Raw genomic sequence first — 24,147 nt, forward strand, 5'->3', positions numbered from 1 at the left:
ATAAATCCTTTTGGCGATAACGTGTTGAAAAAGATAACATTCCGATGAGAGGTATTGAATGAAAATAATTAAGACGATGCGTAGGAACTTGATAAAAAAAAGGTTATCCACAAAAATAGTGGAAAATGAGATAGACTTCACATTTAGCTGACCAGAGATAAGGATTGGCACCCGGTCAATCCTCCCCGGCCAGGCTACGAACCCAGGCCAAAGTGCTCGCGAAGCGCCGGACGAGTGTGTTACCACTGCACCACAAGGACTGCTAATTAAACCTCTTGACTTGGTTGCCATTGCCAAGAGGACGTAGCTACGAGCTATTGTGCCCATAATCAGAAGGACTTAGATAAGGTCACTGGTTCCCGTGACCAACAGATCGTAGCTACGCGCTGTCAATAGTGAATAAGATAATGTAGCTACGAGCAAATCTCGAAAATGTATGTAGATTGAAAAGCAAAAATACAGGAAATATACAAAGGTTATGATGATGGACCAGTGAGCCAACTGTGCATTGCTGGGTGTATGGTAATGAGTCACATTCAGCGAGACGATGATTAGCAACGACAATTGTCTTGATAGCAACAAAAACATAAACATTCAAAATTCAAAAATTCAAAATTTGAATTTTGAAAAAAAACTGATCAAACTGTTGGTGAAAAATGTTTGAAACCGTTGGAGTGGAAATATTGCATGCAAACGGTGATGTTGATGTCGTTATTGTGTACACAGCTGGATGTTATGAAGCCGTGAAGGTGACAGCTGTGATGAGAGATGACATGGCATCCATCCCGCCATTTTTTGAATTTGAATTTGAACACTATCTTGCTTCCAGTTTCACACTCCAAGGTCAAGCGAAACTCCGAGAACATTAGTATGGAAATTACCAGATGAACAATGTACTAACATTATGCTCCTTAATTCGACACTAGGCTACGACATTACAAAGATTCTGAGAACTAAATGTTTAGTTCTTTATTATGCACCCCATACCTGTCCTGTGGTCAGTAGTGGGCTCATACCCCTCCCGTTTCCTTTCACTTGATGCATCTGTTCACCTAATAGTAAATAGATACCCGGGAGTTAGGAGGCTCTTGTGGGTTGCATCCTGGCGGAAGGTCATTCGTGGTCTAGCCCAGGGCGACCTGGATAATTCTAGCAGGCTTCTTGTCCCCGACAACAGGAAATCATAATCACAGGGCGGACAGGTTTTAAATGATAAAGAATTATGGCGCATTCCCAATCATTGAGAGTGAACTTGGCGTGATTAAAATGACAAAGAGGTCTGAAAATGTAAGGTGGTGTGGCATAGTCTCGTACGACTAAATGTAATATTGTGTAGTCTCAAAGCTAGGTCTTGTCAGTTGATCCTTTCAATATTAGTTAATTAGTTTTAGTCATTTGTTATGCACCCCATACCCGTCCCGTTGATTGGGGTGGACAGTGGTACAGAGGCGCATGTTTTTCGAGGGGCACGGAATTGTTGTAGGAATTCCAGATGGTTCAAGTTCAAGTATGTTTATTGAGATAAGAAAGAAATACATCTCAAAGGGATAGAGTAGCTTAGGCTATTTCTACCCCCCAGATGGTTCATTGTGGTTCCAGGCGCTCTCTAGGGAGTGAGAGAACAGGCCGAGGCAGCCTCGCGTGCTCTTGGACCACAAAGGCAAAAGTGAGTTAAGTATGAGGGCCTTGAAGTGGCAGTTACGTTGTCGCCCGTGTCAGAAAAACTCGACATGAGACAAGACGCAATGTTGCACTTATATACAGTAATTCTGAATGTCGCCGAGGGCGGTTAGTCTTCAATAGTGTTAGACACTACCAGAGGCTTCAACACAATACACCCACGAATACACTGTGGTGTATTTGTATAGAAAAAAAAACATAATTGGAGTTAAAGGAAGGTTCACCTGGACGGCACAGTAGAGTACTAGAGTAAGTGCACACATCGATTCGAAATGTGTTCATATTTTGAACATAATTAAGGTAATAAAAAGTTCAAAATATGGCGATCTATGACGGGAAATGGTCATGTATTGTGTGTGCAAGAAAAACGTTCTAGGTTAATTACACAGCGTCTAATACCGGGTGAAACATTACCAAACCAAAGAGGGAATGTGATATTTGAAGCGTTTTCTTGATCAAAAAGTTTGCTAAGGGTGGGAGGCGAAAAACTGGAGATTTAGATGATGTGTTTTTCCCCGAAGAGCATAACTTTTCCAGTTGACCAGACCACAGACTACAAGGTGAAGGGACGACGACGTTTCGGTCCGTCCTGGACCATTCACAATCGACTTGACATTGGTCCAGGACGGACCGAAGCGTCGTCGTCCCTTCACCTTCTAGTGTGTTGTCTGGTCAACATTCTTCAGCCACGTTATTGTGACTCATCGCCTGCATAACTTTTCCTTTATTAAATATGAAGGCGATGCTGGAGACGCACCTCTCAAAGACTCTTCCACCCAGAATTTGCCATCTGTCACTCATCACACACTCATCACTCACTCATCACAACAAAAAATTAACGTTACCTTAAATGTCAATTAAAGACGCTAATCCAACTGTTTTTTGTTATCGTGTGAAAATATTTACAAAAAAAATCATGGAAGGTTAAATAAATGTAAATTAATACTGATAGAACTCATTATTCTGACATTAACTGACATTAATACTCATTAGTCTAAATCATTAACATCTCATTACTCATTTAACATGCATGTGATATTAACCGACAATACTCATTAATGGCATACATTTAACTGACATATATCATATTAACTGCCAATACTCATTATTACTGACAGATATAAGCTGAAATCGCCAGCAGATACGACGCCTCTCCCAGCTGTTCGACGCCCTTTTACACATCCTGGGATAGATCCCGTCGGGATAGCAGGACGGCGGGATTGATCCCGTCGTTATGCTCCAAAGATATGTTCATAGATATTTTACTTTACTGTGATTTACTTGTGTTTCACCTATTAAAAGGTGAAACACAAGAAAGAAACTATACGGGGGCAGAGTTTCTTTCACCCTATGCCCCTGTTACCTAGCAGTAAAATAGGTACCTGGGTGTTAGTCAGCTGTCACGGGCTGTTTCCTGGGGGTGGAGGCTTGGTCGAGGACCGGGCCGCAGGGACACTAAAAGCCCCGAAATCATCTCAAGATAACCACCTACAGTGTCATTCCCTGGTATTCCTACATGACTTGGCACCCAGTTGATATGTATTCGACGACCTAGACGTTTTTGTGGGGTATTAAAGTATTTGTTTAATACTATAACTTGTGGTCAGATGGACGGTGTCATATAAGTATTCTTGTTACAGGGTTTCAGTAGGGTTACAGCCCCGCTCCTGTGCTAGGTAAGTCCACTACAGGCTCACCATAGCCCGTGCTACTTGGAACTTTTTGTTCCCAGTAGCTGAATCTTAAACAACAACAGGTTTCAGTGGCAGTTCTCTAATCTGTATGTACATGTTGTTAAAAATTCGCTACCTGGAACAAAAAGTCCCAAGCAGCACGGGCTATGGTGAGCCCGCAACTGTATGTATAATAACGTGTTGTCGTTGTTCAACAAGAGCATGTTCCAAGGTGTTTTGAATGACTAGCATCTCTGTAAGGTTGAGCACCCGTTTGAGTCTTCAACTAATTACGGAATTTCTTGCCTTAACTACAGCTCCAGACTCTAAAGGTCGTTAGTCATGTGTAGCGCCGTGAGACAGCTACGTGCAAGATGAACCACTGACACCACAGCGTTAACAAGGACAATTTGACGAGTATTGTACATGAATACGATCATGAAACTGCTGCTTTTACAAACTAAATCGAGCCTGACGTCATATGACTTACCACTGTCGGGACAGGGAGACTGTGCAAGGTCTGATTAAGGAAGACTGACCAGGAGGCCGTGGGGTCGTTGATCCCAGAAATCAACGCAAGGTAACCTCAAGGTAACCGCAAGTTAAGGTCTCACTAGGCCAGCTACTACCCCAGGATGCAACCCACGACACGACAGTTGCCTAACTCCCGGGGTGCCTATTTACTTCTAGTTGAACAAAGTCAGCGCGTGTAAGGAATCATTCCAAAACATCGCGCGACAAAATTATTTGTCGTGCGAACAAATACTGCGAACAAAAAGAACCTAGCGATCACTCGACCTTGTGAGCAGGCTGTGCTGATCACCATGCAGCAGCAGCAGGCCAGTGTTGTGGTGATGCTAGGTGGCGGAGGTCACCGTTTACGTGGGGACGGTGATAACGTGAAAGAAAGAGAAGCGACGTGAACACAACAGAGGGATTGAAATGGGAAGGATCTGAACAATGGAACGGGACGAGAGAGAGAGAACATAAGAACATAAGAACAAAGGTAACTGCAGAAGGCCTATTGGCCCATACGAGGCAGCTCCTATTCTATAACCACCCAATCCCACTCATATACTTGTCCAACCCGTGCTTGAAACAATCGAGGGACCCCACCTCCACAATGTTACGCGGCAATTGGTTCCACAAATCAACAACCCTGTTACTGAACCAGTATTTACCCAAGTCTTTCCTAAATCTAAACTTATCCAATTTATATCCATTGTTTCGTGTTCTGTCCTGTGTTGATACTTTTAATACCCTATTAATATCCCCCCGGTTATGTCCATTCATCCACTTGTAAACCTCTATCATGTCACCCCTAACTCTTCGCCTTTCCAGTGAATGCAACTTAAGCTTTGTTAATCTTTCTTCATATGAAAGATTTCTAATTTGGGGAATTAACTTAGTCATCCTACGCTGGACACGTTCAAGTGAATTTATATCCATTCTATAATATGGCGACCAAAACTGAACTGCATAATCTAAATGGGGCCTAACTAGAGCAAGATATAGCTTGAGAACCACACCAGGTGTCTTGTTACTAACGCTGCGATTAATAAATCCAAGTGTCCGATTTGCCTTATTACGAACATTTATGCATTGATCCTTTTGTTTTAAATTCTTACTAATCATAACTCCCAGATCCCTTTCGCAATCCGACTTCGCAATCACAACACCATCTAGCTCGTATCTTGTAACTCTATCATCATTACCTAACCTCAGAACTTTACATTTATCAGCATTAAACTGCATCTGCCAATCCTTTGACCATTTCAAAACCCTATCTAGATCAACTTGAAGTGATAGTGAGTCCTCCTCCGAATTAATTTCCCTACCGATTTTCGTATCATCGGCAAATTTGCAAATGTTGCTACTCAAACCTGAATCTAAATCATTTATATATATTATAAACAACAGAGGTCCCAGGACAGAGCCTTGAGGCACTCCACTTACAACATTTTCCCACTCTGACTTGATTCCATTTATACTAACTCTCTGTTTCCTTTGGTATAGCCATGCCCTAATCCAGCTTAATATAGCACCCCCAATACCATGAGACTCTATTTTTTTAATCAGTCTTTCATGTGGCACTGTATCAAAAGCTTTGCTAAAGTCAAGGTATACAACATCGCAATCCTTACCACTATCAACTGCCTCAACAATGCTAGAATAAAAAGATAACAAATTTGTTAAACATGAACGGCCATTTATAAAACCATGTTGCGATTCAATTATTAATTTATGTTTTTCATGTTTTTCATGAAGAGAGAGAGAGAGAGAGAGAGAGAGAGAGAGAGAGAGAGAGAGAGAGAGAGAGAGAGAGAGAGAGAGAAGGAAGGAAGGAAGGAATTATCAAGGAAAAGCGCCAAGCCATTACGACTATATAGCACTGGGAAGGGGTCAGGATAAGGATTTGGGATGGGACGGGGGAAAGGAATGGTGCACCAACCACTTGGACGGTCGGGGATTGAACGCCGATCTGCATGAAGCGAGACCGTCGCTCTACCGTCCATCCCAAGTGGTTGAGTGAGAGAGAGAGAGAGATTATATATATAACTGCCATGCCCGAACACGTGCAGTTCAACACTCTGGAGTGTGACGCAATTCTATGCTCAACTATATATACAATGAGGAACTTACCAGATAGTTTATTTAATGTGCGTGTCTCCTGCTGCAGTTCACCTGAATGCTTGGATGATGATGACGATGATGATGATGATGATGATAACTCCGTGCCACTTGATGACAACTACGCGTGGGAGCGTATGACAGCAACACGTGTCAATTGATGATTGCAATTCCGTGATAGTTGATGACACGGTCCGTTAACCTCCGATGCACTTAATTAACGTTTAACTTTTTGTTCTTAAAAACTAAGTTCACCTTTTATTTAAATATTCAGATAACTTGTAACCCATTTTCATTTTTTCAAGATATAGTACTTAAGTTTATTACGCTTAAAACAAGTGAAAATGCTTCTATCACTTGCAACCAGTGATATTAAAAAGTACATTTAATATGAATTAAAAACCATATAGTCTCTCTTACTTAACATTTAAGAATATAATTACTTTAGTACATATTACAATTCTGAAGAATGGAGATTAAGGTCCACTAATTCTCACGAAACAACGAACACGTTTTGAAGACAATATCAAATGTGCCATGACAAGGCTGACTTATGAGTGGGAAGAGGCTCAGGAGGATTACTGACGTGTCGACCCCGCGCATCCTCAATCAATAGTGCTGCTGCCCGCCTTGGTTCCCTGTTTTATATATGTTGTGTCAACTGCCATACACCGCCCAACGTACGATTTCTACTTGACACCATATTGAATATCGAGTAATAAATAAGGAACGTGAAGAGTATAGAGAAAATATTACAAGGATTGAGGATTGACAAATATTGAAACGAAAGGGATTTGCAAACTTGAAGGAAATGTAATGCTAAAAATGTCTTACGGTGAATAAGGATTAATTGAGATAGAAATAAGTTGTAGGAAAAATTAGATATGTGGAGAAAAGCAACCGAAAGTAACTGCAAGAAAATTAAGATCAAGTGAGGGAAAGATAAAAATAAAGGGTGGACGAATATTTTGGCGGTTAAGATCGTGCGGCTGGCACGGCAGCATATTACACGGCGAGGCAGCATCACATCCGGCAGGAATTGTTGGGCTGATGCCATGATAAGTTGCACGGCGCCTTTCCTTTATAGAATAAACTCAACATGCTTTAATGCAAAATAAGCGGTAGAGCACGTGAAGGGTCAGATGGACACTGCTAAACTGAAAGCAGTAGGTGGGAAATTCACAAATCATTAAATAAATAAATAAATAAATAAATTTATAAATGTTTATTCAGGTAAGGTACATACATACAAGAGATTTTACAAAAATTGATAGATTTATAGATAGAGCTAGTACATACAATGCCTATAAGCCACTATTACGCAAAGCGTTTCGGGCAGGGCATTGTATAGATAAGTAAGACGCCTTCAAAGTTGTAATAAAAAAATAGTTCCTATTTAGTTTAATTTGTAATCAAAGATATTTGTGAGATAAAGGGCACAATGCCTACTTACTGACGAGCGGCGTTTCTGCATTAAATTTATTTGTAGTTATTTTTACACGTTACCTGAATTGATCAGAGGGGCCACCATCTCTTTAGTGGCCTCGACGAGGACAGGTAGCTAGCGGTTTGTCAAAGGTTTCCCCCATTTGTCCTGATGATTTTATCAAGCTGGATTGTAAATTTCAGCATTGTTTTGGCATTTACGGCTTCAGTGGGTAGGCGGTTCCATAGGTTTATCTCTATGGGTGAAAAAGCATATCCCGTTTTCTATCCTATATTGTGGCTTGTTGAGCTTGAAACTGCTGCTGCTCCTTGTTTAAGTTATATCTGACCTTTTAAAACAGTAGTCTCTATCAATATTCACCAAATTATTCATAATTTAAGTTTCCATATTAGCCCTGTTATGTCGGGTTTACATCGTTGTTTTAACCCTTAGGCCTACAACTGTTCTTGTAGTTGTAATAGTTGTAAGTTGTAAGAATAATTGTTGTAGCCCGGTGTTGTACTTTCTCCAAAGCAGACGTCTGTCTTAAAATGTTTTCCATGCTTGGAGACAATAATGCAAGTGGGAGCGCACCAGGGATTTAGACAGTTTTACAGTTAACTGTAGCAGTGCGGCATATATGAAATTTATTGAATACCATTTTGTGTTATTAGCAATCATTTACAAAATGTTTAGATTGTTGAAGTAACTATGTTTTGATTGCCAATTTTTGATATGAGCGTTGAAATTGGTCGGTTCATACAAAGGGAACAGATGTCTGGCGGTCACTTAATTGTGGCTTCTCTTGTTCAGTTGTTTACACTTGAGGGAGGGAGTCGTGAAGAAGCCTGAATACATAGTGTCAACATTGTAAAATATGCACATTCTGGGCACTGACTTGAATGGATTAACTTTGCTTCTGAACAATTATGTTGCCTTTTCTTGAATTTGATGTAACTAACATAAATTTGTAGATAGGAATCCCAAACTAATTGTGAATACTTCATTACAGACCTAATTTAAGAGTTGTTTAGTGTTAAAAATGGCTGTTCTCAACGATCAACCATTGTTTAAAAGTAAATAGTAAGTCCCCCTCCCTCCAGAAGGAAAGGGAATTATCAGGGCAAAGCTCCAAGCCATTACGACTATATAACACTTGGAAGGGGTCAGGATAAGGATTTGGGATGGGACGGGGGGGAAGGAACGGTGTCCAACCACTTGGACGGTCGGGGATTGAACGTTGACCTGCAGAAAGCGAGACCGTCGCTCTACCCCCCCTCCCCCCACAGAAGCTCTTGATCAAGGGAGGGGCTGGGAGGTCGGGGATATAAAAAAAATTTACTTTAGTTTTCTGTGAATTGTGTGTTACTATTTAGAAAATACTCTTATGAACTGACCTAGTGATTTTAATGTGTCCATCCTCCCCGTTGAATCCATCTTGATCCATTATGTAATGCATTTTGGTACTATTAATATAATGAACAGACTAGGAGTTTTATGAAGGTAATGTATACATGCCCTATGAGGATGGGTTCAACCCTCCTTATTATCCATCCTGTCATTTATTTAAAATAATTTATATTTGTATTTATAATAATTCGTTTATTTATAATCATTAATTTGCAATAATTTATATAATAATTTATGCAAATAATAGAATTAGTTTTTATAATAAAATTAATTTATACAATTATTTATAGTCACTCTTTGAAATTCACAACAAAAAAGTTATAAATGTAAACGCTGGAGCCACAATGCACGTTTAAAGTCGCTCCTGTGAGGGTTGGTGCCTGCCGCCTTCAGACAGTGCTTGGCCAGCATTACGGCAGCCACGGACAGCGGTAACCGAAGCTGCAAACTTAAACTCTCTCAGTTCAAGGTCATCACCCCGAGAGCCCACGCCTCCCCTCCTTACCCCACCAGGGGTCACTCCCAGGTGAGGGTTGATACTAAGAACCCAGCCGGCAGCTCCTACGTGGGTATTTCTTCCAGGGGTGTGTGGGACCTACGGAACGGAGGTTGTTAGAGCCTACATCTATAATAAGAGCGGCTGCAGTTAAACCTTGAAATGGTGATGAAGGCGCAACAGAAGCTGCAGCTAAACGAGACGCACATACTCGATTTAAGTGCGCTGGGGAAGCTTCGCAAGCAGTTTGAGGTAAAGCTGAATGCAATGAAAGGGACTGAGCAACGCCTTGAGTTGTAAGATCAAATGCAAAACTGATACATAAAGAGGCAGAAAGTGAGAACTATGAAAATGAATAATTTTCTATCCTATCCTATATTAGGAGAGGATATCCTATCCTAGACAACCATAAACTAATACAAACTACTGTTCTCATCATAGACATATATATACGAGCTTCCTCACTGAGGAAGAAGTGAGGTGGTGCAAGTTCCTACACTCGCACACAAATCACAGACTCGTCCATACCTGGTTTCCCTTATGGGCTATTCATGCCCGTGCCACCTCTTGGGTGGTTTAATCTTCATCATCAATCTGGTTTCCCCAGCGTGTTAAACCATCACCTCATCTGGACATGGAATCCCAACCTTTTATTCCCAAAAGGATTAGACAAGAGAAAGCAAATTATTATCGCCATTAGGTGGAGGAAAATTACCCTTATAAATAAACATCACGTAACAAAGTTATATTATGTCACAGATATGATGAACTTAAAACTTTAATTTGGATTGCTACCTCAGGATCATTTTATTCCCATTTGTCAGGATCATAAACGATCACCTGCAACTCGTCATTTTACTGAACGCACTCAATTTTTAACGTAATCGTAACTATCGTAAAATTTGTGCTGGTTTAAGGAAATTAAAAACGCCTAAATAATGTCGCTTCCTGGGACTGATAAGTATCGGTTCCGGGTTAGTTTTTTTTTTAAGCTTTTGGTTAGGCTAAACCACTACATTTTTTACGGAGAGGGAATTAAGAGAATGAGCTGATAAACATTAATAAACTACATGTAACTAAAGTTCGTCAATGCTGTAACTTGTTTAACACGCAACAGCGGCTTTCCAAGACGGTACGTTATCGTCAACATTGTTATATGATCCATTTTGATTGTCTTGAACATAAGAACATAACATAAGAACAAAGGTAACTGCAGAAGGCCTATTGGCCCATACGAGGCAGCTCCTATTCTATAACCACCCAATCCCACTCATATACTTGTCCAACCCGTGCTTGAAACAATCGAGGGACCCCACCTCCACAATGTTACGCGGCAATTGGTTCCACAAATCAACAACCCTGTTACTGAACCAGTATTTACCCAAGTCTTTCCTAAATCTAAACTTATCCAATTTATATCCATTGTTTCGTGTTCTGTCCTGTGTTGATACTTTTAATACCCTATTAATATCCCCCCGGTTATGTCCATTCATCCACTTGTAAACCTCTATCATGTCACCCCTAACTCTTCGCCTTTCCAGTGAATGCAACTTAAGCTTTGTTAATCTTTCTTCATATGAAAGATTTCTAATTTGGGGAATTAACTTAGTCATCCTACGCTGGACACGTTCAAGTGAATTTATATCCATTCTATAATATGGCGACCAAAACTGAACTGCATAATCTAAATGGGGCCTAACTAGAGCAAGATATAGCTTGAGAACCACACCAGGTGTCTTGTTACTAACGCTGCGATTAATAAATCCAAGTGTCCGATTTGCCTTATTACGAACATTTATGCATTGATCCTTTTGTTTTAAATTCTTACTAATCATAACTCCCAGATCCCTTTCGCAATCCGACTTCGCAATCACAACACCATCTAGCTCGTATCTTGTAACTCTATCATCATTACCTAACCTCAGAACTTTACATTTATCAGCATTAAACTGCATCTGCCAATCCTTTGACCATTTCAAAACCCTATCTAGATCAACTTGAAGTGATAGTGAGTCCTCCTCCGAATTAATTTCCCTACCGATTTTCGTATCATCGGCAAATTTGCAAATGTTGCTACTCAAACCTGAATCTAAATCATTTATATATATTATAACCAACAGAGGTCCCAGGACAGAGCCTTGAGGCACTCCACTTACAACATTTTCCCACTCTGACTTGATTCCATTTATACTAACTCTCTGTTTCCTTTGGTATAGCCATGCCCTAATCCAGCTTAATATAGCGCCCCCAATACCATGAGACTCTATTTTTTTAATCAGTCTTTCATGTGGCACTGTATCAAAAGCTTTGCTAAAGTCAAGGTATACAACATCGCAATCCTTACCACTATCAACTGCCTCAACAATGCTAGAATAAAAAGATAACAAATTTGTTAAACATGAACGGCCATTTATAAAACCATGTTGCGACTCAATTATTAATTTATGTTTTTCAAGATGAAGACGAATTTTATTTGCTATTATAGATTCGAGTAACTTTCCCACAATAGACGTTAGGCTAATTGGTCGATAGTTAGACGCAAGTGATCTATCTCCTTTCTTAAAAACTGGTATCACATTATAAAGGTTATTATCAATGTTATTAATGAAAAACAAACAAATCCAATTTAGAGCCTCACATCCTGAGGTCAGCTCCTCTATGACCTCACGAGCATCGCCCTACGCAGGATGGGAAGCAAACTAGTGTAAACACCAATTTGCTTCATATTCAAATCCCCCCTAATTCTGTGTCCCAAGAATGTAATAAGGTTACTCAAGTTACAGACCCACCGTCACTAGTGAGTGCTGACCTAGGCATCTGTACCAGGAAATGTATGTGTTTATCTCTCTGAATGTTCGGTAATATGTTTATTGTTTGTGATGTGTGTCTATGTATGTATTAACACGATGTACTGAACGGGGTGAGAATAGCTTGAGCTACCTCATCCCTTTGTGTGTATTTTACCAAGTTCAAGTTCAAGTATGTTTATTTTGACAAGAAAAAATACATCTCAAAGGGATAGAGTAGCTTAGGCTATTTCTGCCCCCTCAATAAAGTTATTACAATTTCAAGGCATCTGTACCAGCGAGCAAAAAAAAAATTAATGGTCAGGAAGAAAGAGGCATTGGGCGAGGAGCGTCTATTACACCCCCCCCCCCACCCACCCATCCCGTCCTCCACGACCCCCACCCTCAGTGGTGGGTCGGTTATAACCGGAATATACCCGTCCGGTTCTCCCACATGCCTGCCAGTCAAAGGTGAACCGTTGACTTTCTCTCCTGGTAAACCATGCGCGTATATGTCATTTTTTCTCGTTTTTTTTTTACCCATGACCTCATTTAAGGGAGCATAATGCCGGATATTAAGAGTTGTTCAATTACAACAAATCTTTTTTGACTAGTCGTGTATGAAAAGGGCTGCAATTGTGCCTAGTTTCAGTATTGCAGCCTAAATAGAAAGGAATATTTTTTTCAACGAATTTTACACATTTTCAAATCGAAACTACAACAATCAGTTTCAAATGAAATCATTTCTATGACATTAGCATATAATAAAGGATCTGATTCAGCGGATTTTCCAAAATATGTTTAGTTTTACTCTAGGGGGCCCTAGCCGGCCCAGTCCTCTAGCGGGTCCTAACCGGCCCCAGTCTTCTAGGGGGCCCTAGCCGGCCTAGTCCTCTAGGGGGTCCTAGCCGGCCCCAGTCCTCTAGGGGGGCCCTAGCCGGCCCAGTCCTCTGGGGGGCCCTCTAGTGGGTAGAATATAGTTGTGCACTATACCCACTTCAAGACTCCATATTAATATAGAAGCATCAAGAGGAAGTATGGGCCAATAGGCCCTTTGCAGTTACTTCCATTCTTCCCTCTCATCCAATTTATACCCATTGCACCGTGTTCTGTCTTGTGTTGATCAAAAGTTTGTTTACCTCATCCAAAACAGTTGCAACATATCACCTCACCCAAATGCGAGTATATAAGACAAGCTGTTCAATGTTAGCATTAAGTAAAACTCTGTTTAATGTTTTCAGGTTACAATTGTGTGTGTGTGTAAACTAAAGTCTTTGAAAATGTAATAAGTTATTACGAAACGCGTTCAAGTGTCGCGTCAGACTAGAAATAAAAATGAATATATATATATATATATATATATATATATATATATATATATATATATATATATATATATATATATATATATATATATATATATATATTGTGACAATAATCTCCTTCAAGAGATTGAGCCTGCTCTTCCCTTCATAATTACGTCGTCACAATTATATAAAAGACTATGGAAGAAATGTCAAACAACGACAACAACACCAACACCAGCAAGGCTTGCAAGGGTGAGCAGAAACGTATGCAGCCCGCCACCTGTTCGGACCCAAATCACCAAACTACCCGTTGATCGCTACGGCTCCGCTGATTGGTCGCCGGTCTGGCTGCACCTGCACTCGCCCCCCAATACTACCTGATGTCTGGGGTCGCCCCAACATCAGTCTTCAGAATGTTCCGTGCTTTCGTAGCCAGCACTCCTCCCAGCTAGACGTTAGCGTGTACTGAGAGAGGTGGTGGCTTTAAGCCAATATTCCAGCACCTCCCACTTAAACTTTTGTGTTGCACTTCTTGTTATTTTGCCTTAACGTAACTTTTCATTGTGTCATTTAAGTATTCTTATTATTTTGATTCATTGATTTTATTATACATATTTGTTTGTGCATTATTTTCATGTTTTGATTTATTTAACGTAATTAAAATTTCATTGTTAAAGTTTACTTGTGTTTTGTGTGTCTTCTCCTTACCTTACCACAGACGAAGTTCCAGTTTTTCTATTTTTTTTTTATAACTATGTGACGAGGCCATACCCCTAGCCTTAAACAGCCGAACACCAACGCGTTACCGTCACAAGTTATATGGGGGCCTGTCCTAGGAGCTTCACTCAGGTACTGGTGCCAAGTGGTAATTTATGGTAAGCGTATTTAACTCTGTTAACGTAGCTTTACTATTTTTCATTCAATTTCATTTTTTATAAGGTGCGGTGTATTGTGCATTACGAGAGTAACATATAGTGAAGGTGAGACAACTTTGGATTACGTGGTGACTGTAGGCCTCAGTCATACTCTTAATTGGTCATCTCTCCCTCCATGTTATTACTCGTATTTACCATCTATGTCCCTTGAATATTTCTCATTCTGACAGATCATCATATTGGTACCCTGGTACTGTGGTCTGCCCCGGGTCAAGAGTACCCAATCTTCTGCAATCTGACTGTAGGAGGACAAAGAGGGCCATAGTTCCTCTAGCTCGAACTTTAGTTGCTGAATTGGGACCTCAGCAGCAGTTCTCGTCACCAGTTGACACCTCGCACCCCTACACGTCAGTCAGAGATGATGATACATACAACGGTAGGGAATTAGCTTATTTTTTCAGAGCACAAAAGTTCGCTAATTCTGTAAGTATCATATTAAATTCAGTAGGAAAAACTTGCTTTATGTCCTTTAGAGACTTGGCAAGGTATGCCTACATCCTTGGACTACCAATTTTACTTTTGAAGCATTTAACTGTTTCATTTGTTTTCGAAACTTTGTTTCATTTGTTAGTAGGATTTTCTTGCCCTTATTCTCTTACATGAGTACCGGGTACAAGATTTCCTGCGCCCTTGATTTAATTTAATCATTTAATATCTTTCACTTAACGTTAATTGTTAAAGATCACACAGGATAGGTGCCAGTTGCCACGTTGTCCTGTTTCTGACATTTCATTATTGAACATTCGTGTACCTTTATTTGCTAATTTCACCATGTTTCGTCTCCAAACTTTCCGTGCAAATCCAGCAGGTGAAATAGGGACTTTAAGTCGTGCCAAGAGGACTGAACTACAAACTCTTGCACATGAGTATCAACTAGAAGTTCCCTACCAAGCCAACAAAAATGACCTACACAACCTGTTGCTGGATTACTATTTAGAGCAAGGTAAGATAGACTCTGAAACTCATGAAACTTACTATATTGCAGAGAAAACTGACTTGGCAACGATGAAACTTAAACTAGAGCTGGCCAAGATTGAACGTGAGCAGCAAAGAGAAGCAGCTGCCATACGAAGAGAAGAACAAGAACGCGAAGCTGCTTTGAGGAGGGAAGAACAAGAACGAGAAATCACCCTCAGAGAACGTGAAGCTGCCTTGAGGAGAGACGAACAAGAACGTGAGGTTGCACTACTCCAGGAGCGGGAACGAGTACAGCTTGAAACCAAACGACGCGAGTTGGAGATGCAACGCGAACATGACAAGCAACAAGCGACTCTGGCTCTAGAGTGTCGTCAACGCGAAATCTCCTTGGAAACTTCACACTTCACTCAACGCCAACAAGCTACTGCCAATCTTCCCGTCAGTTTTAATATATCACATGCAAGTAAGTTAATGCCATCCTTTGTAGAAGCAGAAGTTGATGTGTTCTTTACCACCTTTGAAACCCTTGCTAATCAACTCAGTTGGCCTGTCGACCAATGGGCCACACTTCTCAGAGTCCATCTTACAGGTAGAGCTGCAGTCACACTCAGTACTTTGGCGTCTGAGAATGACTACTACACTCTGAAACAAGCAGTGTTGGACGCCTACCTCCTCTCTACTGAAAGTTATAGAAGGAAATTTCGTGACCACCTGAAGGCAAGTACCACTACCTTCCTTGAGTTTGCTAACACGAAACGGAGGTATTTCATGAAATGGCTGGAAGCAGCACATGTCTCTACTTTTACAGAACTCGTCAACCTGATGCTTGTTGAAGAATTCTTGAGACGTGTGCCGCCTCCTGTCCGCCTCTACTTAGCAGATAAAGAAGAAACCGACTACCTGAAGTGTGCTAAGTCGGCTGACACTTACAGCCTCATCCACCGGCTGACACCTGAACCATCCTCCAGTAAGAAGTCGTGGTACAGTTACGAGAAGGTGAGCCCCGATCAAGCTGGTTCACAACTGTACTGCAAGTATTGTAGACTCTATGGACATACCATAGACAAGTGTGGTAAGTCTCAATACAAGGGAACCACTGACCAACAACGACCCAAACCAACTCCTCCTAAGTCCGGTAAGCCTGTGATGAATGTTGGTGTTGATGTTAATGATCTTTCTCTTTTCAGTAACCACCTGTATACTGGAACTGTCTCTGCCAACGGTTCAAATCCGGAGGGACGTTTCAAATTGAAGATCTTGAGGGACACAGCGGCTCTACAATCGATCATCTTGAAGTCGGCTGTGCCCAACATAGTCTACACCGGGGAAACGGTCTTCATCACTGACCTCACTGCTACTACTCCATACCCTCTCGCCAGAGTCCACCTGGATTGTCCCTACGTGAACGGGGAAGTCCAAGTCGCCGTCAGGGAAAAGCCTTTTCCCATGCCTGGAGTGCAACTTCTCCTAGGCAACGACTTGGCAGAAGACCTGCAACCAACCAACCTGATCGTCATGGACAAACCCCAGGTGTGTAACTCTGTGCCAAGTAACCCTATTCTTGAGTATGTTCCAGCAGAGGTTCAAGAGAGTGAAGTTTCTCCTCCGGTTCTCGTGACCACCCGTGCACAAGCCGCACGTCCACAGCCAGCTGACTCTACTGCTACCGCTGTCCCTCAAGACCCTCAGAAACTACCCCCGCATCTGACCAAGTTGGAGTTCCGTAAGTTGCAGAGGGAAGATCTTACTTTAACACCATTGTTTTTCCAGGCTGAGACTCAACCCGACAGTATTCCTGGGTTCTTCCTAGAGAACGACTTGCTCTACCGCCGATATAGACCCAGTAAACTGAAGGAGGAGGACGATTGGGCCAACACCGAACAACTTGTGATTCCCACCAGCCTGCGGCCCACTATTCTACACCTGGCCCATGGAGCATTCTTCCACTACGGCTTCAACAAGACTTACCATGGGATTCGTCAAGACTACTACTGGCCAGGTATGGTAAATAACGTCAAACAGTACGTAAAACAGTGTCATACATGTCAGATGGCAGGCAAACCGAACGTCTCCATTCCCAGAGCACCACTGATTCCCATACAGGTGCCTGCGGAACCTTTCCACAGACTCATAATAGACTGTGTTGGTCCTTTACCTCGGACCAGTTCAGGTAACGCCTACATCCTAACCATCCTGTGTCCTACCACCAGATTTCCCATAGCAGTTCCAGTGAAGAACATCACGGCTGCTACGGTTATCAAACATCTACTGAAGATCTTCACTCAATACGGATTTCCCAGGGAGATTCAAAGTGACTGTGGCACCAACTTCACCAGTGATCTCTTCAAAAGAACACTGGAGGAGTTCAACATCAAACAGGTATTGTCCAGCCCCTATCATCCTGCTTCACAGGGTTCTCTTGAACGTAGTCATCAGACCATCAAAGCACTCTTGAAAAAGTTTTGTAGTGAAACCTCAAAGGATTGGGATAAGCAGATTGACCTAATAATGTGTATTTTCAGAAGTCTCCCCAATGAGTCCCTAGGAGTATCTCCTTATGAGATGCTCTACGGCCGTAAGTGCCGTACTCCCCTTAAGGCTTTCAAAGACTCTCTCAGAGATGCCACCTTCAGTGAGCATCAGAATGTGCCCCAGTTTCTTCAAAACCTTCAGCACATTCTAGAGAGAGTCCACCGCTTTGCCCATGATAATCTATTGAAAGCCCAGGTGAGAATGAAGACTCATTACGACCAGACCAGCAAAGTAAGAAAATTCAAGCCGGGAGACTTCGTCCTTGCTTATTTCCCTATCCCAGGTTCACCTTTACAAAACAGATTTTCAGGACCCTACTGCGTCAAAGAGTGCAGGAATAATAATAATTATGTGATAGAGACTCCAGATAGGCGGCGGAAGACCCAGCTGTGCCACGTCAACCTCCTGAAGCAATATAATGGTACTCCTCCCACTGTCTTGATTAATTGTTCTACCTTCACAGAACCCTACATCCACAGTGAGACCATCCCGGCTTCTTCTCCCGAAAGCACTGACAAGGAGTCGGCGCTTTCTAATTCCAAAATCCTTAATGATCTTCCCAAATGCTTTCAGGATAATAATCGTGCTCCTATGCCCTCTTCTAATTCCACTCTCACCTCGTCAGATAAGCCCTTCATCCTCCATGTCGACGCCAATGGTACCGACGTGGGTGGTGTCGTGATGCAGCAACGAGGCGAGAAGAATACACCTGTCAGCGACTACTGCTACAAGGATCTACGGAACAATTGGCAAGGAGCTACTCTTCCTCATCCTGAAGCTTCAGCACTTCACTCCACACCTGAAAAGTGCTCGGTCCACCATCAATACGGACCACACCACCCTACACCTCCTGCAGCACGCCCACTTCTCATCTCAACGTCTTCTACTATGGGCTTGCTACCTGCAGAAATTCAACCTGGAGACACGCTATACCAAGAGTCTGACAACATCTTAGCCCATGATCTCTCCAGAGTTTATGAAGTAGAAGCAACTCCATCCATTACTCCACCACATAACGACGTACTTCTTCCAGAACCGCAGGCTTCGGGGGAGAGTTGTGACAATAATCTCCTTCAAGAGATTGAGCCTGCTCTTCCCTTCATAATTACGTCGTCACAATTATATAAAAGACTATGGAAGAAATGTCAAACAACGACAACAACACCAACACCAGCAAGGCTTGCAAGGGTGAGCAGAAACGTATGCAGCCCGCCACCTGTTCGGACCCAAATCACCAAACTACCCGTTGATCGCTACGGCTCCGCTGATTGGTCGCCGGTCTGGCTGCACCTGCACTCGCCCCCCAATACTACCTGATGTCTGGGGTCGCCCCAACATCAGTCTTCAGAATGTTCCGTGCTTTCGTAGCCAGCACTCCTCCCAGCTAGACGTTAGCGTGTACTGAGAGAGGTGGTGGCTTTAAGCCAATATTCCAGCACCTCCCACTTAAACTTTTGTGTTGCACTTCTTGTTATTTTGCCTTAACGTAACTTTTCATTGTGTCATTTAAGTATTCTTATTATTTTGATTCATTGATTTTATTATACATATTTGTTTGTGCATTATTTTCATGTTTTGATTTATTTAACGTAATTAAAATTTCATTGTTAAAGTTTACTTGTGTTTTGTGTGTCTTCTCCTTACCTTACCACAGACGAAGTTCCAGTTTTTCTATTTTTTTTTTATAACTATGTGACGAGGCCATACCCCTAGCCTTAAACAGCCGAACACCAACGCGTTACCGTCACAATATATATATATATATATATATATATATATATTATTAAATATGACCGAAAAAGTAAGATTAATAATTCTAACACGAATATTCTCAATCTTTCGTACATTTCTTTTCACTGTTGGAGGTAATTCAAAAATCAATTCTCCAAAATTCATTTTTATTTTGGAGAATTAGAAAATAATACTATTTGTAGACTAGAAATAAAAATGAATTTTGGAGAATTGATTTTTGAATGACCTCCAACAGTGAAAAGAAATGTACGAAAGATTGAGAAAATTCGTGTTAGAATTATTAATCTTACTTTTTCGGTCATATTTAATAATATATGTCTACAGGAAAGACTGCTACCAAAATATACTAATATATATATATATATATATATATAAATATTGGCCCCCCCACCAAGTGAGGTGGTTGGATGAAATATCTATGACCAAGTTGACCACCGAGCGCTGCCGGATGTTGGATACATAGTCTCACGACTATCAATATTTTTGTACAGTCAGTGTGGTCTAGCTGTTAAGGTACCAAGTACGCCAAGGTGCATAGTGCTCCTGGATGTCTGGGTTCGAATCCTTCTAGGGTATAGAGTTTTCAGTTGCATATTGGTTTGGGAACCATTCAAGCTTGTTCGCATGTACGTGTAGGCTGGTCAGAATTACATTTCACCTTTGTAAACGCACAATAGTCATGTGTGTGTAAAAGAAGATATCTCGAACACTCTTCATGTAGAACAGGTGGAAATCTATATATTTACGTATGTACAACTGAAAACTCACACCCTAGAAGTGACTCGAACCCACACACACCTTTACGTATGTACGTTAAATTAGCATTTTCAAAGCACTACAATCACTTGTAGTTGATTGTTCAAATAAATCACTGAACTATATGTATAAAATATATCTAACCCCTGTCCACGGAGGACAGAAGAAAATGCATATATATTCTAGTTAGCACTGTAAATGTGTGGCCACGTCTGTGGTAAAAAAACAAAAAGGAGTCAGACGACGTATACACCTCTGCTCCGTCTGTGAAAAATGTCGTCACTGTATGACAAGTCGACCTAGGATCGAGTCATCGCTAGTTCCTCTTCCCTGGGAACTCATTTGCCTTCAGGCACTGAACTGCTTGTGAATGAACCCCCTGGCCAGGGTTGCCAGATCTCAATTGCTGAAAGTAGCGAGCTGACGGTCTAAAAGTAGCGAATTTGTAATAAGAGTAGCCCAATTTTTTTTAGTGAATGATATGGGTTTCAAAGTAATATATTTTGATATATAGAGTACACTACACGATGTTAATTGTTTTATTAATACTATTTTTGCACATACACACACACACATATATATATATATATATTGATTTTTTGCCACCAGAGGTGGATAGTTCATTAAGCATCCCCTATACAACCAGTGAGTGGTAGTTTGTTGTGCACCCCGAACCCCGACCAGTTGTGTAAGCGGACCCCGACCAGTTGTGTAACTGCAAGCCTAGCATGAACGAACCTAGCAACCCCCATTACATGGGTTTACATTTCGTATTATGTGATTTTGGCAACTATTGCCATTTTTTAATTAATGCATTTAACTGAGATCAAGACAAATATATATTTCCAAATTAAATGTAAATTTCTTTAGTTTAAAATAATATAAACCTATATAAAATGTAAAAGAATATATATATACGAACCCTTTCGTATATATATATGCGCTGGCTTGTGTTCGCTGCTGGTTCAAGTTCAGTTCAAGTTCTTGAACTTGAACTTCTTGAACTTGAACTTGGCAGCACCCAGTTTTTAATTTGGCACCTTTGTGGCACCTTGGTATAAGCCTTACATGTATATATATACTGGCTGCCTGTCCCCCTACACAATGATTTATTATTACCTATAATTTTATCATTTAATTTAAATATTAAATAAAATAATTTATTTAATTATTATAGTAAGTACTTAATAATTTAATAATAAGTAGTAAGTACATAAAAATGATTAAAAGGTACAGTTTAGTCATAGGAGATTCCTAGATTGGAATTCACTACCAAATTTCGATATATCCAAGTATTTTTAGTGTGAAATGCTGTTATTATAGGCATAAATTGCTGTTTTAATAATATTACACTTAACCACTTGGGCTGGACGGTCTTGTTTCCTACAGGTCCGCGTTCAATCCCCGACTACCATTCCTTTCCCCCGTTCCAACCCAAATCCGTATCCTGACCCCTTCCGAGTGCTATATAGTCGTAATGGCTTGGCGCTTTCACTTGATAGTTCCCCCAGCCCCCTGAATAATATTATGAGAGCAGTATTTACAGGCTATTCATGCCCGTGCCACCTCTTGGGTGGCTTAATCTTCATCAATCGAGAGCAGTACGTCCTAACCAGACGTTATATGATGATATCCTGAACAGTTGATAAATAAAAGTAATTGCGGAACTCCAGTTATCATAAATGGTATAAAACCTTATCATAAGCCAAGGGATTTGTAGATCAGTGTTTAAAAGGGAATTCGGAAGTAATAATAACACAGCTGATGCCATCTGTCGGCAGAAGAGAACACTATCAACTGGCTGGTCAATAGTGGCCATAAGATACAGCTTACGCCATCTGTTGACATCAAATTACACTTATAACAAATTACCCCACGAAATACCACTAACGCCATCTAGTTTTTTTCCAACGCACTATAAATAGCCAAACAGCAACCCATAAGGCGGGTTGTTGTGCTCGGGTAGGAGGTTCCAAGCTCCGTCCACAGATGGTATGGGGTGCATAATAAATGGCATATCATTGTAGAAACTCTTTGTTGACATTCACACAACAGCCAATCACAGGAAGGGATCAGCTAAAGGCTCCATCCACTTAATAAATTATCTTTATTCAGCACACCGTCCTTGCTTATGACATTCTGTTTCAACTTTAATCTACCTAAAAAGTGAAATGTTAAGTATTTAAAAGTATTAATATAGTGATAATTAAATACTACAGGACGTAACGGGTGTTACAGAAACATGGGCTATAGGCTACCTAACTTGTGACGTCATCAGTGGGTGTTGCCTCACACATAATATCGGCGATACAATGCCTCCGCCCTCTTATTGGTCTACATTATTCAGTTAGATGGAAATTTCTGTCTTATATAAAACAGAAATTGTTGTTCTTTTGTACAACAACAACAAGGTTATTGAGCAAAAGGACGTATTTCTTATTTTGCATTTTATTCATATAAGCGTTGGCATTCCTCGCAACAGCCAATCACAGGAAGGTATTTGTTGGAAACTCTGCCTTCAACAAACATGATTCCTAATGAACTCTAACAATAAATTCGTTTAATAAATGAGTATTTAGGGTCAAGCTACAGATGAACAGTATAGAATAACGGTGTTTTAGCTTGCAGCTTAGTTAGACAGAATCCCTGGTCTTAATTTTAAAAATAAAGAACTAGAAAGCGTATTTTATTGCTAACTTTTCGAGAAATAAATCCCAGCCTAGAAACTCTTTGTTGACATTCACACAACAGCCAATCACAGGAAGGGATCAGCTATAGGTGCCATCCACTTAGTTAATCATCTTAGTTCAGCCCACCAGTCCTGCTTATGGAATTCTGCTTTAACTTTAATTTACCCCAAAAAAGTGAAGTGTTAATTATTTAAAGTAATAATTAAATAATGCAGGATATAACAGACGTTATATAAAAATGGGCTGGCTACCTAACTTGTGACGTTATTATTGGGGGTTCCCTTGACACAAATAATGATACTCTGCTCTGCCCTCTTATTCGAGTAAATTATTCAGTTAGATGGAGATTTCTGTCAGGTGCAAAACAGAAATTGTTGTTCTTTTTCACAACAACCTTGTTGTTGTGCACAAGGACCTATTTCTTAGTTTAAATTTTATTTATTAAAGAGTGTTGGTATTCCCCGCAACAGCCAATCACAGGAAGGTATTTCTGGAAGCTCGGCCTCCTTATGGACTCTACACATCGCTCTAGCTCATGGCTCTCTGTTTCATCTCTTGTATATACAAACTATGACTTTTTTTCGATTACTGTTATAATTAATAATATGAGATATAAAAGTTTTTACACAAAATGGCTAAATTCTGCCATTAAATAGACTTTGTCTTGTATACTTACAAACATACACCAATGGCTAAATTCATCCATTACCATTGAATGGCTACCATTCATCCATTATTAATTTCAAATGTAATGTATACTATACTGTTTAGTTTTCCTCTCGCCATTACTTGGTGCAATATTTGAAAGTTGTCTATTTATTTATCGATCTATTTATTATCTTGTATTTATATTTACAAGTTTCTGTGCTTGGAAGAAAACTCTGCATTGAATTGGGACTAATTTATTAAATAATATTATTTAGTATTAATTAATATTTACAATTATTATTAATTACAATTATTTATAGCTTAGTTACTTTCATGTAACTCGCAATCGTACATTCTTAACATTAATAGCCCAAATTAGCACATCTTGCTTTTAAATTAGCCCAAAAAGTAGCAAGTAGCGAAATTAAAAATTTGGGAGCGCGGGGCTCTCAAAAGTAGCCCAATTTGCTACTTGTAGCCCAATGTGGCAACACTGCCCCTGGCTCA

At 40.5% G+C, this 24,147-nt stretch overlaps 1 protein-coding gene across 3 annotated transcripts in view; it reads right to left on the reverse strand.

Annotated features, from left to right (window-relative positions):
- The window catches only part of LOC123768472 (monocarboxylate transporter 9), a 78,915-nt gene that overhangs the window by 38,744 nt on the left and 16,024 nt on the right, over positions 1-24,147 (reverse strand). For 2 of the 3 annotated variants that reach the window (XM_045759043.2, XM_045759040.2), the window contains exon 1: positions 5,997-6,583. The exons of the other annotated variant lie outside the window; for it this stretch is intronic. The gene's annotated coding sequence lies outside the window, so the exon portion shown is untranslated. Of the gene's footprint in view, positions 1-5,996; positions 6,584-24,147 lie in introns of those variants that run through there. 3 annotated transcript variants of the gene reach the window in all.

Source organism: Procambarus clarkii, chromosome 35 (assembly GCF_040958095.1).
Source record: "Procambarus clarkii isolate CNS0578487 chromosome 35, FALCON_Pclarkii_2.0, whole genome shotgun sequence".
NCBI classification, from domain to species: domain Eukaryota; kingdom Metazoa; phylum Arthropoda; class Malacostraca; order Decapoda; family Cambaridae; genus Procambarus; species Procambarus clarkii.